Genomic DNA, 17089 nt, shown 5'->3' with positions numbered 1-17089 from the left:
GCACGTTGCGCGACCGTCGCATATGACTGACGTTCTACCCGATTTTCATAAATGCTTTTAAAAACGTGAAAAGGAGGCAGGGAAGAGACTCCCTGACCCCCTAGGCCTTCTCATGGGGTCCCTGAAGGACCCCAAAGGGCAAAAAAAACATTTTAAAAAAAAATAAAAAAATCGCGAGGTGCGCGCAAGTTGCACGCACCCTCGAGGCAGAAGTGAGTCAAAAACAAAAGTGGAGAACGTGAAAAGAGGGCAGGGTAGAGACTTCCTGACCCCCTAGGCCTTCTCAGGGGGTCCCTGAAGGGCCAAAAAAACATTTTTTTTATTAAATAAAAATCGCAAGGTGCGCGCACGTTGCACGCACCCTCAAGGCAGAAGTGATTCAAAAACAAAAGTGGAGAACGTGAAAAGGGGGCAGGGTAGAGGCTCCCTGACCCTCTAGGCCTTCTCAGGGGGTCCCTGAAGGACCCCGAAGGGCAAAAAAACATTTTTATTTTAAATCGCGAGGTGCACGCACGCTGCACGTACATAGGTAAAAAAAACAAAATAAAAAAAATACAGTTAAATAACAAGTTTGAGTGTTTATATGTTGGTTGGCTCTAAAAAGAGCCGTTGTGTTCATCGAGTGTTTTTTGTACGTACAAGTAAGTACCGATGCAGAGTCTAAAGTTCAAGAGGAAGACTCTGTTCCCCTCATCTGTGAAATGTACAACATCTCCTCTATTAATGCCTTGCAAGTTGTAACGCAAGTTGTTGTGGTATATAGAACCCATACCATAGTCTCTGAGGAAAGCAGAAACAGACTTATTCACATGTTTCCTTGCTTTCTCAATCTGTGGACAATATTGGTTGGACCAGTTCCATTTTTGCCTTTGGCATATATTACAATATTATTATATATAATATTATATATAATATATATATTATAATATATAGTATATATATATTATATATATATATATATAATAATATTATAAAATAATAATAACCACCTTTGGTTTTACTTTAATATATTACAATATACAAAGGCAGTTTGTGGAAAAATTAATATATAATAAATATAATAATTGATACATTTTAAAATTAGCATTTTAAAAACCTTTGAAATTCACTTAAAAAACCATAGGTTTCACGCACGTTATAGTTAGGAATTAGCATTTGAAAAACCTTAGAAATTCACTGAAAAAACCATAGGTTTCACACACGTTATAGTTAGGAATTAGCATTTAAAAAACCTTGCAAATTCACTGAAAAAACCATAGGTTTCACACACGTTATAGTTAGGAATTAGCATTTAAAAAACCTTGCAAATTCACTGAAAAAACCATAGGTTTCACACATGTTTTAGTTAGCTGGACATTTCACTCATACAAAACCTTTGAAATTCCCCCGTTATAGTTAGTTCAGCTAACTATAACTCGCGCGACCGCAATGCACTGCTGATGACGTCACATATTGCATCACTCATGACATGGTCAGTGACATCACTCATGACATCACAGATGACATCTCAAATGACATCACTGATGACATCACTGATGACATCATCCAGTGAATGTGTATCTTTCTGAAAAATGCTTTGGCTTTCTTTTGCAGAGGTTTGTTAGCCTTTTCATGGCAGAAATGAATAGCAGATGCAACCCATCTGGCGATTGTAGCTTTTGTCACTACAGTTCCAAGTGTTGCCTGACTATAGGCCACTAACAGTTGATCTGAACTTCTAATATCTTTAGTCTTCTGTAAGTAGAATTTCAAACAGCGCTTAACATCCAAATAGTGTAATGCTCTTTCAGCTGGATTTGATGGATTCGGAAAGAAAGTTCTTAACTTCACCGGTTCATTCAGGTGAAATTGTGACGGTACTTTAGGGATGAATCTAAGATTCGTTTGAAGGGTTACATAGTCCTGAGTGAAATGTAAAAAAGGTTCCTTAAAAGTGAAAGCTTGGATTTCACTAACCCTTATTGTGGAGGTTAGAGCCAGTAAAAGGGCGACCTTCCAAGTGATGAATTTGAGATCAGCTTTGTGGATCGGTTCAAGTGGACGTTTCATTAATTGCGCTAGAACGGTGTAGGGTTCCCACTTTGGAGGGGGTGCTCGCACCGGAGGGAATGCGCCAAAAAGTCCCTTCATGAATTGTTTGACAAGTGAAGTCGAACAGAGAGAAGGAAATTTAGCGCATTTTCTGAATCTGGAAAGAGCAGCCAGATGGACCTTGACTGATGAAAAAGTAAGCCCAGATTTGGATAGAGAAAGCAAATAGGGGAGGATTTGTTTCACAGGAGCTTGAACTGGGTGAACGTTATTAGCTTCGCACCAACAACAAAATCGCTTCCATTTTAGGCAATAAGTCTTGATTGTCCTCTGAGCATGAGTTTTATCCAAAATCTCACGACAGTCTTGCAAAATGTTGAGGTCCTTGAACTCTAAGAAATCAGGAGCCATGCGTGCAAGTGCAGGGACTGTGGGTGTTTGTCCCGTGACAACATCGTTGGTGTTGGATGAAGGCGAATGGGCTTTGCTTGAGACAATAGCAGAATTTCCTGGAACCAATACTGCCTGGGCCAACGAGGAGCTATCAGAATTAGTCAGCAATCCTCCAGCTTCATCTTGCAAAGCACTTTCGGGATCAATGGTATTGGGGGAAAAGCGTATGCATAAATTCCTGACTATCACATGGACAGGGCATTCCCCTTAAGCCCTGCTGAGGGAACCTGCTGGCATAGTATCTGCATTTCTTGTTCTCTCTCGTTGCAAATAGATCCAGGGCTGGTTTGCCCCAAGCCTGGAAGATTCTGTCTACCTGTGCCTGTTCTAGCTCCCACTCATGACAGCCTAATTGGGACCTCCTCAGTGTATCCGCCAGAGTATTGCGGAGACCCCTGACATGCTCCGCCTTAAGGGTTATTCTGTGGAGGGTGATCCACTCCCACATCTCCTGCTCCTCCTGCAAGAGTGTAGTCGATTTTGTTCCTCCTTGCTTGTTGATGTAATACTTGCTGGTCGTATTGTCAGTACGGACCAGCACTGAGGAGTCCACAATCCTTGGAAGAAAAGCTTGCAGGTATAGAACGATGGGGCGGAGTTCCAGTCTGTTGATATGCTGCTGTTTCTGCACTTGAGACAATTTTCCCTGAATTTGCTAGTCTTGCAGGTGACCTCCCCATCCCTCCATGGAGGCGTCGGTCGTTAAGATGAAGTTTGGAATGGTTTGCAGGAATGTGAGACCTTGGGCCAGATTCACGGCGTGATCTTGATGGAGTCGTCGACAGACCCCAAGGCTTGTTGCCATTGAAGGTTTAGTTCTTCTTGAAGAGGACTCATCTTGAGCCGTGCCAAGGGTATGCGATTTATTGCGGAAGAGCACATCCCCAGGAGTGATGCAAACAACCCGACAGAAACTGACCTTTTTTTTAAATGACAGTGGCTAATTTCTGAAGGTGTATTTGGCGGTCGCGTGACAAGAATGCTTTGCACTGGACCATGTCTAGTGTTTCTCCGAGAAAAGGAATGACTTGGAGTGGATGCAACTGTGATTTGCTCACGTTAAGAGTCAGCCCCAGTGAGGCGAAAAGACGGAGACAGATTGCTGTGGCAGCGTTTGCTTCATACTCTGAAGGGCCTTTGAGCAGACAATGGTCGAGATAAGGGAACACCTGGATTCCCCAAGAACTCAATGTTGCTGCTACTGGTGCCAAGCACTTCATGAAAATTCGTGGTGCTGATTTCAGGCCAAACGGGAGCACTCTGAACTGATAGTGGGTGCCAGCCACTGTGAACCGGAGATACTTTCGATGTTTGGGATGGATAGGGATGTGGAAGTACGTGTCCTCCATATCCAGAGAAGTAATAACATCTCCCTTGTTTAAACAGTTTAAAATGTCGGAAAGGGTGACCATCCGTAAAGTTTGCTTTTTGAGGAATTTGTTGAGCTTGCGGAGGTCTAGAATCGGTCGCCATTCCCCTGACTTCATTCTGACCAGGAAGAAACGAGAATAGAAACCTGTATCTTTTTGAGATGATGGAAACTTCTCTATCACTTTCTTGAGGAGCATTATTAAGGCTTCTTTGAACAATAAGTGAAGACGAGGGGGAGGGGGACCCCGGGGTGGAGTAGTAGGTGGCTGTTTGAGAAATTCTAGGGTGGGGCCCTTGGTGACGAGGTCCAGCACCCATCGGTCTGAAGTAATTTCGTGCCACCTGTGCGCATAGGCTGAAATCTTGGCACCGACGGGTAGGGAGGGTAGTGTGATTGGCGCCCTGGTGAGATTATTGTTTTCTGGCAGTGTCTCTGCCCTGATTCTGTGAGCGCTTTTGGCTACCCTGACGGGAGAAACTAGCCATTGAGGATTGGCGGTATGACGACTGATTATAAGGTTGTCGGGACTGAGATTGATACTGCCAATATTGTTGGTTCGATTGCTATCCTCCTCTGTATGACGTGAAACCACACCCTCTGGTGCCTCTAAAAGGTGCACGCCTCTATTGTAGGTCGCAAATCGATTTTGCGGTATCTGTGTCGTTTTTAATAGCTAAGTGGGCGTCATCAATGTGTTTACCAAACAAAGAATCTCCATCGTAGGCCATTTCAAGAATCTTTTTTGGGACTTCAGGCCTGAAAGTCGTGGCCTTAAGCCATCCCTGGCGTCGAAGCACTGCTGCTCCAGCAAGTTGATGGAAATTGGTGTTAGCAATGTCCAGTGCACAGTCTATAATTTCGGAGGCAGCATGTTCACCTTCCAATAGGATTTTTCTGGCCTCCTGTCTATGGTCTTCCGGTATGAGATCAATTAGACCAGCCATATCTGACCACATTTGTCGCTAATAACAGCCAATAATTGCTAGAGCATTAGCAGCTCTAATAGATGCAGATGCCATGGAGGAAAACTTCTTCTTGCCTATGAGGTCCATACAACGTCCCTCTTTGTCAAGCGGCGCAGTGACAAGTGTTGCTAGATTCTTTGATCGCCGTTGAGCGGCTTAAAAAATGACTGAATCTGGTTGTGGATGACCTATAAGACAAGATGGGGTATTTTCGGTGCACTATATTTCTTCTCTACGCGAAGAAGCACTGCCGGGATGAATGCAGGCATCTTCATTATTTTAACACCCTACTGCCAGATGTAGTCTATGATGGGAATAGAGCGCATGATTTTTCTGGATTCCTCCTTGACATCGTGTAAAAAACAGTCTGTCTGTTCGACGGTAACAGGCAGTTGGAATCTAGTGGCCGCTTGCTGCATCAAATTATGAAAGCCCCCGATGTCCTCAGGAGGAGAATCTTAGGGAAGCGGAAGAGGTGGAGACGCCATTGGAATTACGTAATCGGAACCTTATCAGGTAATTCGCCCTCCTCAACCTCGTCGCCAGAGGAGGAAGTGTCATGCTGAATGTATTTGGAAAGATCCGAAGGATGAGCCGGTATAAAGGGTGCATCAGGCTCAGGTAAATGATCAGGAACCACCGCTGGTGGGGGTGGATTTTCTAAGACAGCCTGCTGATGGGGAAACCTTTGATGGTAATCCGCCAGCATAGTTTGAAGATCCTGTATCAGCATTGGAGGAAGATGATCCGTGTCCCTCTTCCGTGGTTCTCGTCTATGGGACTGATAACCATGATGTGGAACGATCAGGTGTTCCTGATAATATTGTCAGGAGTTAGTATATCCGTTGTCGACGCGCTCTTCGTCGACGGGCTCTTCGTCGACGGTACTGCCATTGATGGCATGGTCATCGACAGTGTCTTCGTCGACAGTGTTTTCGTCGACGGGGTAGTCGTCGACGATGTATTCGTCGACGGTGTCTTGTACTCCGTCGACGATAAAGTCATAGTTGACGTGGTGGCTTCGTCGACGTTGCCGTCGTCGTCGACATTGCTGTTGTCGACGGAGACTTCGTTGATGATTTTTTCGCCAATGATTCATCAAGGACGGACTTAGGTCTTGCCGTGATCTATAGTCTGGTAGACAGAATGAAATCTTAGATGACCTCTGTAAATGCTGAGTGACATCATGGGAAGATTTGAGTTGTTTTCTTCCCTCACTAGAAGAGCTGTCAAGTGATCTATCCCTTTTGCTAGAAGTAGAAGCTCTGTCATCCTTCTCAGCTAAAAAAGATTTAAGCCATAGAAGCAGTCTTGCCTCTCTATCCCTAAGAGTCTTGCTAGGGAAGTTATGACAGATCTTGCAATCTTTGGCCTTATGATTCAGGTTGAGGCAATAAAGGCAATTCTTATGTTGATCATCAACATGGACCCTATTTTTCATCACAGGTTCTGCAAGGTTTGAACAGGGCTTTCCTGTCAGACATATTTCTGAAGAGTTGAAGAGAAAAACTGAGTGGCACTCAGGGAGACTCCCTTCCACACGATATGCGGTGAAAATCTGAGGCGAACTGCCTCTGCTGAGAGTGTTCTAGAGGGTGCTAGTAGCTGATTGGTTGGATCTGACCTATGGCTCTTTTTACTATAAGGATGTAGATAGGTTACTAAGATTTAGGCCTCAGGCTTTTTTCTTTTTAGCCTATTATTTATTTATGGCACTACTTTTGTATTTTACCATGGGACTCCTGCCTCAGCGACTGGGAATGATTCAGGCATGTGAATCTATGAAAGATACCCCGATACTGATAAACCACAGTGATCACCTCCATTTTGGAGGAATTAAGTATCAGAAGGTTCTGTAGTATTCACTGGTCTACTGCTTGCAGGCATTAGCTGATTTCTGAGGTGTCCAATTCCAAGGGTTTTCTCAGCTTTAAAGGGATTGGAGTATCTTTCCTGTACCTCATACAGGTGAGATTGAAAGAGCTAATTAGCTCAGGGAAAGTAAACAGCTACACATTGAGCATGAGATGGGAGATGGTAAAGCCTTGAGGGATGCCTGCCTAAGGGTGTAAGGGTGCTGTGTAGAATAGAGGAGGCTGACAGAACTGTTCTGAATTTGAATTAATTCAATTCAGAAAAGTGCCCTGAATTCCTATGTTGCCAATTCTTTGAAGAAGAAGTTGGTGGTTACTGTGTTTAAAAGTTAAGTTGGAGGAAAGTGGTGGCTTCATTAGAATAAATTGTTTTCTTCAGATCCTCCCATATAGGGATCAATGTAGAATCAGTGTCTCTTCAGATCAGTCATTTTTGTTAGTCTGAAAAGAGGTTGTTTTGTTTAACCCCTTCCATGCTGCCGCGATTCTGCGCCTGTGCGGCAGAATCGCGAGTGGGCGGGTTTATGACGGCCCGAGCCGTCATCAGCACACGAGCCCCGTAGTGCATGACGGATGGGGGCCGTCATCAGCATGCAAGGGGTTAAGGAAGGCTTAGAGGACTCAAAAGATCTCTTATTCAATAAACATACGCTAAAAGGGTCCATTCGATATTGGTATGTAGTTACCAGGATTTGTGTGGTCAAAACCTTGCATTTTGATCCAGTTTACCTGCCTCCTTCATAGCGGATCGATGGCAAAGTCATGATTTCTGAGTAAATATATGCATCTTCTGGGATCCAACTTCTCTTATCTGCGATTTTCTCAAACTCTGATTTCGCAAGTTAGTCGAACTCATTGGTCTGCTTCTGTGTTTTTTTACAAATGATTCGAAGTCCTGGGGTCGACCTACTATGGGTCCTCAACAACTGGGCCAAGTACCCCTTCCGCACTTGGCTCTCAGTGGTAGCTCAGGATGAGCCGTCCAAGGTTTTCTGTGGGAATACAGATACAGAGGGGTGAACACAGGATCAGAACACAAAATATGTTCAATAGCAGCAATAAATGATTGTCCAGTCAAATACTTTCTTTTATGAAAAAAGGAGTATTTATATACGAACGCAAAGTAAATACAGCATATGCAAATAATACACAGCCCCCTAAGGTCAGGGCTCTAGTGGTCAATAGGCAGGTCCCTAAATACCACTTCCCTCTTACTAGCGGTAATTGTTATTCCCTATTGTCGACATTAAGGCTAGGCCCCACTAGTAGTCCATTTCTCAGGATTCCCATTCCACACTGATAAAAGTCAAAAGTGTCCCAGCGCCCAAAGTGCTATGCGGCAGAACAAGTTCCCCATGGTGCCTCTCTGGCTCTGTAATCAGTCTTACCTATTCCTGGAAGGATTGTGTTACTGGCGTCTCCGCAAGGAGCTGCTGTCGTTGAGCAGCACTCGTCTCTCTACAGGGGCAGCAGCTGGGCATTCACTGAGCTTCCTCCAGTGAAATGGTAAGTTCCTCTGATCCTTCCCGCAGGTGGAAGGTAGGTTGTTCCATTTCCAGTTCTTAGCTCAGGCCCAAATGGGTTACCATGGCAGCCTCTCCTCATGACAGCTTAAACCAGGCAATTGACCTTGTACTTTCCGGTAGCTCTACTTGGCATACAGGGTCACTGACCTCACTCTGCACACAGGTGACGGCCTGACCGGCACAACAGTAGACTTCACAGTCAGCAGGCCCGATTGGCATATGCTGCTGCTGACTTACCTCCGCACATGGGCTACAGTCCGATTGGCACAGCAGTAGACTTTCAAATGGCCCCTCCTTGCACATGGGGTTGCCGACTTCACTCTGCACACGGGCTAGAGCCTGATTGGCATGGCAGTAATCTTCACCATTTTACTAACCTTGCATAGGGGTGGTATCTGATTTTTTTCCATAAATGGGCTATGGCCTAGTTGACACAGCAGTAATCTTTATGGCAGCGCCTCCTGGCATATGGGGGAGTCGCTGACTTCACTCTGCACACAGGCTGCAGTCCGATCAGCATAGAAACGATGTTGACCACAAACCACTTCATGGAGGCCCTCTCTGGCATACAGGGTCTTTGACTTGAGCCTGCACAGGGTAACAAACTGATTGGTGCAGTAGCTACCTACTCACACCTCGCTACAGGGATCCATTTGTCAGGATCCCCCACTGGACCTCAGTCCTTCCAGCGCTCTCCTCTTCCGCACAGGGCACACCGGTATTGACAATAAGGCAGGCACTGGTACTTCAGCCTCCAGGGCAAGGTGGACTTAGATGTCCCTGGCGCTCCTTACCTAGCTGGGAAACTAGCAGGCCTTAGCCTGCAGCCCTAGTCACAGGCAGAAGTCTTGCAGAGCGCTCCTCCTCGCTCAGCCTCACTGGCTATTTGACAGTTTGGGGGCCTCAAGCTCTACTTCTTACGAGTCCACTTCCAGGCACAACCTGTCATTCAGGGTCTGAGGCGCTAATGCTTCAATGGGGCTCCGCTGCCTTCAGAAGTGCCCTCTCCTCTACCCTATCCTTCCTTCAGAAAGCAGCCTGTCACAGCAGGAGCAACTCCAAATCTGATACTACCAGAACACAGGCCATGAGAGTGACTAGAGGTCCACACCTGGATGTCAGCCACAGTTGTATTGTCATCAAAAGGTTACTTCAGGGCCCCAAGCCCAATTCTTTATGATACTCTTTATGATTCTCTTATCGGCACCATCTCCATCCTGAGATGTGCAGAGACCCCTTTCTAGTGGCCCCTCTCTGAATGAAAGAGCACTGTTTGCAATGTACTGACTCTTCTTCCTCCAGAGTGTGTCCAACCCAGCTCACATGCATCAATCCATAATTCTGTCTGGCAGGTGGGGGATTCCTCTGCATCCTGCCCTGGGTCTCCCAAAATGGAACCCAGAATGCTCCACGTATTGCACCATTCTCAGGCACACATACACCCAGCACATGCATACAACATGCACATGCTGCACAGTGCTACATGCTAACTTGATCTAGGTCAAGGGTGAGTTAAGCATAAAACAGCAAAACTTTCCAAGTTTGAGTCTGTAGACCTCACTCCATTGACTCCGGTAAAAGAAGCTTGTTCACTTCCACTGATCACTACACGGTATGCTCCTACCACCGTACTTGAGCTGCTTGCCTACTGACAAAGGCAGTAGCCTTTCACTACTATGAGGGGAGCACTTTGGGGGCCTCTCTTGGTCCAACAAGACTGCAATGCATGAGACAGGCCAAAGTCGTGGCACACATGCATGATCCATGTTCACCCATGACAATGACAATCACCACCAGAGATCCAGACATTGTTGCAGCGGGGGCAATCACAGCAGGGGTGGACCTCTGTCACCATGTGAGGGACTTTTCTGGCCCATCAAGAACAGAGCATGGTTCTAGGTCTCTTTCATCACACATGGACTCCTTGTTCTAGGGAGTTATTGGTTTTCCTAATCCTCCTCTCCCCAAAAGGTACCTTTCTGTCACGAAAATAAAGGGAAAATGTACTCACATTTGCCTTGTCTGGAACTTCTTGATTAGGTGTTTTCTTGGGTTTGAGTCCCTGGTCCTTAAACCTGAGGACTTTGTTAGAAAAAAAGTCGAGGGACATGGCCTCCATTCTCTTTTTCATACTCCACTAATGGCAGGAGACATCAGGGGAAGTATCAGGGAAGTATTCCAGTTTTCAAAGTTGAATGTTGACTTCATGTTAGCTTGTGATTAGTCTATGCACTGGCCTTCATCAACAAGAATGCAATACTTAGCTTTACCATCCAGAAGTTGTTTGTAATAACGCGGCATGGCGCAAAACCGACCGATATTGTACCTTTATTTTACTGACTGTCTTCAATAAAAAGATAAATACATTTAAAAAAAAGAATGCAATACTTTCCATCTTTTTCCATTCTTGCGCTCCATGCCTAGCAAATATAGGAAACAAGGTTTACACTGCCACTTTGTATATTCACTCATTCAAGCACATTTAGTAGAGAAGCCATTCTTCCATACATATGCATTCTTACAAGGAAGCTGATACCCAGTGTTTACCAATGCTTTCCTAGAGTGTGCTTTGCTCCCCTTTGTATCTTTCCTTAGGCAGGATGATTTCTGTTATTGTCCAGCGGTTCTGTTTTAACCCCTATACCTCCAACCTCCTCCCATCATTTTCTCCCTCCGCAAGGCGAATTCCCAACAGTTTGTGTGCAATCACATCTGAGCGCAACCAAGACTTAGGCATTTTATACATTAATTGCATCATATCTAGTGTAAAACTCCTCTGCTGTGTTTCCAAGCAAGTGACTACTCTACTTTGTCACTTTGGTCCACGACTGAATTCTCCCTCTACGTGGTCCCGGAAGCCTAGATACGTAACTCATCGCATCTGCTTAATTGCTTCAGCTGGATCTTTGCTCCTCTGCATCTTTTCAGAACTTGCCGGCCCCCTTTCTTGGGAGTTTGAGAGCCTGGAGTAAGAGATAGGTCTCAGCCTGACTCCTGACTCATATACACTAAGCGATTCTTTCTGTAAGACCTGATTGAACCTGGTAAGCAATCCGTGTCTCCCTCTTCTTGACAAAGACTAACGAACAAGTTACTTACCTTCGGTAACGATATATCTGTAAGAAACAGTAGTTAGTATTAGATTCCTTACCTTAGAATATCCCCAGGCATTAGACTGGATTCGGAAATTTTTGTGTAGCAGTACCCTTGCGCGTCGGTGGGCGTCGTCTGCGGCTCCGCGTCCGTCGTCGGAGTCTTGGGCGCCGTGATGACGTCGTCGGAGTACTAAGACGCCGCCAGAAACGTAGAGCCATGTTAAAAACCAACACTGGTGCCATTAAAACTAGGGCCCTGAAAGGGGATGACCTTAACCCTAGATATCAGTTCGCAGAACGGGGAGGATGGGTGGAGCGGTAAGGAATCTAATACTAACTACTGTTTCTTACAGATATATCGTTACCGAAGGTAAGTAACTTGTTCATCTGAAACAAACAGGTTAGTATTAGATTCCTTACCTTAGAATAGATACCCCAGCAATACCAACCCCGGAGGTGGGTCTGCGAACCAATAATCACACCAAAAAGTCCTGGAGGACGGTACGACCAAAGAAGCCATCCCTCCGGACTTGGCTGTCCAGGCAGTAGTGTCTTGCAAACGTGTGCAGGGATGCCCACGTAGCTGCCTGACAGATGTCCTGCAAGGGGACTCCCCGGCCCAGGGCAGTGCTAGCCGCCGTGGCCCGAGTGGAATGGGCCCTCAGCCCAACAGGAAGTTCCTTTCTCGCCAAGGAGTAACATGCCTTGATACATAAGACGACCCACCGAGAGATGGTCCTCTTGTGCACCGCCCGTCCCTTCTTAGCGCCCACGTAACCAACAAAGAGTTGGTCATCCACCCGGAACTGGCGTGTGCGATATAGATAGAAAGAAATCGCACGTTTTGGATCCAGACGGTGGAGCCGCTCTTCCTCTTTAGAGGGATGCGGTGGCGGAAAGAAGGTGGGCAAGGTGATAGACTGCCCGATGTGGAAGGCCGTGACAACCTTGGGCAGGAAAGATGGCCTAGTCTGCAACACAACCTTGTCCGAATGGACACAAAGGAAAGGGGGTGTAGATGAAAGAGCCTGGAGCTCACTCACTCTCCTGGCAGAGGTGATGGCAACCAGGAAAGCAGTTTTCAGAGTAAGAAGGCAGAGAGGACAATTATGAAGTGGCTCAAAGGGAGCGCACATCAGAAAGGTAAGAACAAGGTTCAAGTCCCACTGGGGTATCACAAACGGAACAGGAGGGAACATGTGTGTGATGCCCTTCAGAAAATGAGTTACAATAGGGGACTTGAACAAAGAAGGCTGATCAGGCAGCCGTAGAAAGGCTGAAAGGGCAGAAAGGTAGCCCTTGATAGTGCCCAGAGCAGAGCCCTGCTGGGCAAGAGAAAGAAGGAAGAGAAGAACCTCAGAAAGAGAGGCAGAAAGTGGATCCACAGCCTTTGCTGTGCACCATGCCACAAATTTACTCCACCTGCAGGCGTATACCGATTTTGTGGAGGGACGCCTGGCTACCAGAATGACATTACAGACTTCAGGAGGCAAGTCAAATGGCCTCAACTGTCGCCGCTCAATCTCCAAGCATGGAGGTGGAGACTGGACAGGTTCGGGTGGAGGACCGTCCCCTGCTGCTGTGACAGAAGGTCCTCCTGAAGAGGCAGACAAACCAGGGGATCGACTGACATACTGAGTAGCTCTGGATACCAGTACCTTTGTGACCAGTCCGGAGCCACAAGTATGACTTGGGCCCGGTCGCGTTTGATCTTCTTTAGCACTCTGGGCAGAAGTGGTATAGGCGGAAAGGCGTACAACAGACCGCAACTCCACTCGCAGCGAAAAGCCTCTCCGAGCGAGTGCCGCTGTGGAAATTCCAACACGCAGAACTGATGACATTGCGCGTTCTCTTCTGTGGCGAATAGATCTAACCAAGGCTCTCCCCACTGCTGAAAGAGGCCTTGAGCCACGTCCGAGTTCAGACGCCATTCGTGATCCATCATGCACTGACGGCTGAGTTCGTCCGCCCTGGCGTTCAGAGAACCTGCCAGGTGTTGAACCACCAGGGTCACGCCCTGATGTTCCAGCCACTGCCAGAGGCGCAGAGCCTCCTGGCAAAGGGTCCACGACCCCACCCCGCCCTGTTTGTTGCAGTACCACATGGCGGTGGTGTTGTCCGTGAACACCTGCACTACACTCCCCCGGACAGAGGGGAGGAATGCCTTCAGTGCTAGACGAATCGCCCGCAGCTCCATAAGGTTGATATGGAGCCGGGACTCCGCCGGAGACCAGAGGCCTCTGATCTCCGCCTCTCCCAGGTGGCCTCCCCAGCCCTGGAGGGACGCGTCCGTCACAACTACGTGCTCCGGTTGGGGAAGGGAGAGGGATCTGCCGCTGACCCAATCGCGGTCCGTGAGCCACCACTGCAGCTGTCTCGCAGTGCCCTCCGAGATCAGGACATGGTCGGATAGGTTGCCCTGATGCTAGGCCCACTGAAACTTCAGGTCCCACTGCAGAGCCCGCATCCGCCACCGGGCGTGATGCACCAGAAGGATGCAGGAGGCCATCAGCCCCAGAAGCCGCAGCGTCAACCTGACGGAGACTCGGGATAAAGGCTGGAAGAGTGGAATCAGAGCCAGAATATCCCGAACCCGCTGTTCGGGGCCAGAGTCAAGAACCGCTCCGATGAAGAGGAGCTTCTGAGAGGGGCACAGGTGTGACTTCGGCACATTGATGGAGAACCCCAGCAGGTGCAGGAGGTCTGCCGTCGTCTGGAGGTGGCTGACGACTGTCTGGGGCGAGCCCGCCTTCAACAACTTGTCGTCGAGGTAGGGGAAGACTGAAACCCCTAACCTGCGCAGATGAGCTGCGACCACCGCCATCACCTTTGTGAACACACGTGGGGCGCTGGTAAGGCCGAAGGGGAGCACGGTAAACTGAAAGTGCTCGTGGCCAACCGTGAACCGCAGGTAGCGCCGGTGGGACGGCAGGACGGGGATGTGGAAATAAGCGTCCTGCGAGTCCAACGCTACCATCCAGTCTCCTGGGTCCAGGGCAGCCAAGACCTGAGCCAGTGTCAGCATTTTGAACTTCTCCTTCCGGAGGAAGCCGGTGACGTTCCGCAGATCCAAGATAGGGCGTAGGCCCCCTTTGCCCTTCTTGGGTACCAGAAAGTAGTGGGAGTAGCAACCACACCCTACTTCCGGCCCAGGAATGCGCTTGATGGCCCCCTTGGCCAAGAGGGCCGTAACTTCCTCCTGCAGAAGTCACACATGATCCCCCGATACACGGTGGCATGGCTGGAGGGGTCGCCTCGAAGGGGAGGGAGTAGCCCCTTCGGACGATTTGCAGCACCCACCTGTTCGATGTGACAGTGCGCCAGTGGAGGAGGTGATGGCGAACCCTGCCCCCCACTGGCGTCACATGGGCCTGAAAGACCGGACTAGGAGTGTTTTGAGGCGGATGCTGCGGGGGAAGGTCTGGACTGACCTCGCCATTGTCCCCGACCGCCGCCACGGCGGTTTCCACGGCCGCCACCACGTTGGGTATTACTCTGCGGTGGTTGGCTGGCAGCACGTGTGGGGGCGCCCCTTCCTTGGCCATGAAAGGAGCGAAAGGCACCCATCTGCTGGCGCGGGCCGAGAGGCCCAAGGACCTAGCCGTAGCCCTGGAGTCCTTAAAGCGCTCGAGCGCATGGTCTGCCTTGTCGCCAAAAAGGCAACGGCCATCAAACGGTATGTCCATGAGTGTATTCTGGACATCAGCCGAGAAGTTGGCGGACCTCAACCAGGCGTGGCGACGAATCGCCGCCGTCGTTGCCATCGCTCTGCCCAGTGAGTCGGTGGTATCCAGTGCACACCGGATAGAATAACGTGCCGCATCTCTGCCTTACACAAGGGCTTGGCCAAGTTTAGCCCATACCTCCAACGGGCATTCTGGCAGCACGTCCGCGACCGTATCCCACAGAGAGTGGGTGTAACGGCCCAAAAGGCATGTGGTGTTGGAAGACCGCAGTCCCAGACTCAGGGAGGAGAATACCTTCTTGCCGTATTGCTCATACCTCTTGGATTCCCTGTCAGGCGGAGCCAACGGAAATGCGGTCTAGGAATTCGAAGCCTGAATAACCAGGCTCTCGGGGGTGGGTGGGGTGGGTGGGGTGGGTGGACAGGAAACAAGGGTCGCCTGGGGCCGGGCGGTGGCATCTGGCCACGTTCCTATTTACAGGCGAACCTGTAGCGGACCTGGACCAAGTGCCCAAAAGAACGTCGGTCAAGGCCTCATTAAACGGCAGCAGAGGCTCAGCCGAGCTTGACTGTGGTTTAAGGACCTCAGTGAGGAGGTTAGTCCTCACGGCCGCAGCGGGGAGCTCAAGGCCCAAGGCCTTGGCCGCCTGCGTCAGCAACACGCTGTAGGTTGCCCCCTCCTCCGTAGCCACGGTAGGAGGTTAGACAAAACCGGTGTCTGGCGAGGTATCCAGACCACTGGCATCCCCAAGTCCACCTGTCCAGTCCTCCTGGGACTGACACTCCCGTGTCAGAGGGTCCTCAGACCCCTCCCAATTCTCCTCATCACCATCTCCTGATATTCAGGGGTGTCAAAGGATGGGGCCGGTTCATTGAAGTAAAACTCTCCAAACTGCGTCGAAAGCGGCGCCCACGGCGCCGCTCAGACGCCGGGACCGGATCGAGGGAGGCATAGGGGACGGCGGGGCCCCCAAGACGGCGCCGGGGGGTGACACCTGAGGGAACGGCGCCGGTGAGGTCGTCAGGTCAACCGGCGACGACCCGGATCCGGAACCGGATCCAGTGGGGGCCTGCAGCGCCGGGGGCCAAAGCATCCGACGGCGTCGGGGCCAAAGCCCCCGACCCGCTAGGGCCCCCAGACGGGTCCGCTGGGCCCGAAGGCGCCGGGAGCGCACCGAAGGAGTGAGAGACCTCATGGCCATGAGGAACCGCTCGATCTCCTCCGGCGTCGCGTGCGGCCCAGGGACCGGAGGGTATGGGGCCGGACGCGACGCCCGCGACTCCGACGGTGCCGCGTGGGCGGTGTCACGCGAACCCCCGGCCGCGTCGCGCGAGCGTGGGGGGGAGTCGAAAGAGCGATGATGTCTCTTCAACTTCTTGTGCTTACCTGACGACTTCGAACCTGAGGAGTGATGTCGACTCCCGGAGCTATGATGGCTCCGATCCCGCGACCGGTCCCTCGACCTCCGTCCGGACCGGGACCTCTCGCAGCTCAGGGCCGACTGCCGGAGTTCGAGTCGCTTGCGAGACCGCTCCCGCCTAGCTTTCGAAGTAAGGGCCCGGCAATCGGAACAGGTCTTGTCGTCGTGGTCGACGCCGAGACAGTGGAGACACCGACGGTGAGGGTCGGTGACCGACATCAGTCGGTCGCAGTCCTCACAGGGTTTAAAACCTGGCATCCCTATCAGCACCGTTCGGAGTCGAAGACTCGAAGAAATGATCAAAAGGGATCAAAAAAGTTTAGTAAAAAAATGACTAAGGTACCACTTTTTCCGGATCTGCGCTGCTGGCGCGGAAAAAAGAAGAACTGACGTCAGCACGCGGACGCGGCGGCTAAGTACTCCGACGACTCCCACAACTCCGACAACGGACGCGGAGCAGCAGACGACGCCTACCGACGCGCAAGGGTACTGCTACGCAAAAATTTCTGGATCCAGTCTGACGCCTGGGGATATTCTAAGGTAAGGAATCTAATACTAACCTGTTTCTTTCAGATCATCAGAGCTGCTGCAGCCCTGCATGTTGAATGAACTGTGGAGCAGAGGCATACAGCCCTGCTTAAGCTGGCCTCTCTTAGCGCCCAGCTAA

This window comes from Lissotriton helveticus, chromosome 11 (genome assembly GCF_964261635.1).
Source record: "Lissotriton helveticus chromosome 11, aLisHel1.1, whole genome shotgun sequence".
Lineage (NCBI taxonomy): Eukaryota > Metazoa > Chordata > Amphibia > Caudata > Salamandridae > Lissotriton > Lissotriton helveticus.
This window is presented reverse-complemented; position numbering follows the sequence as displayed.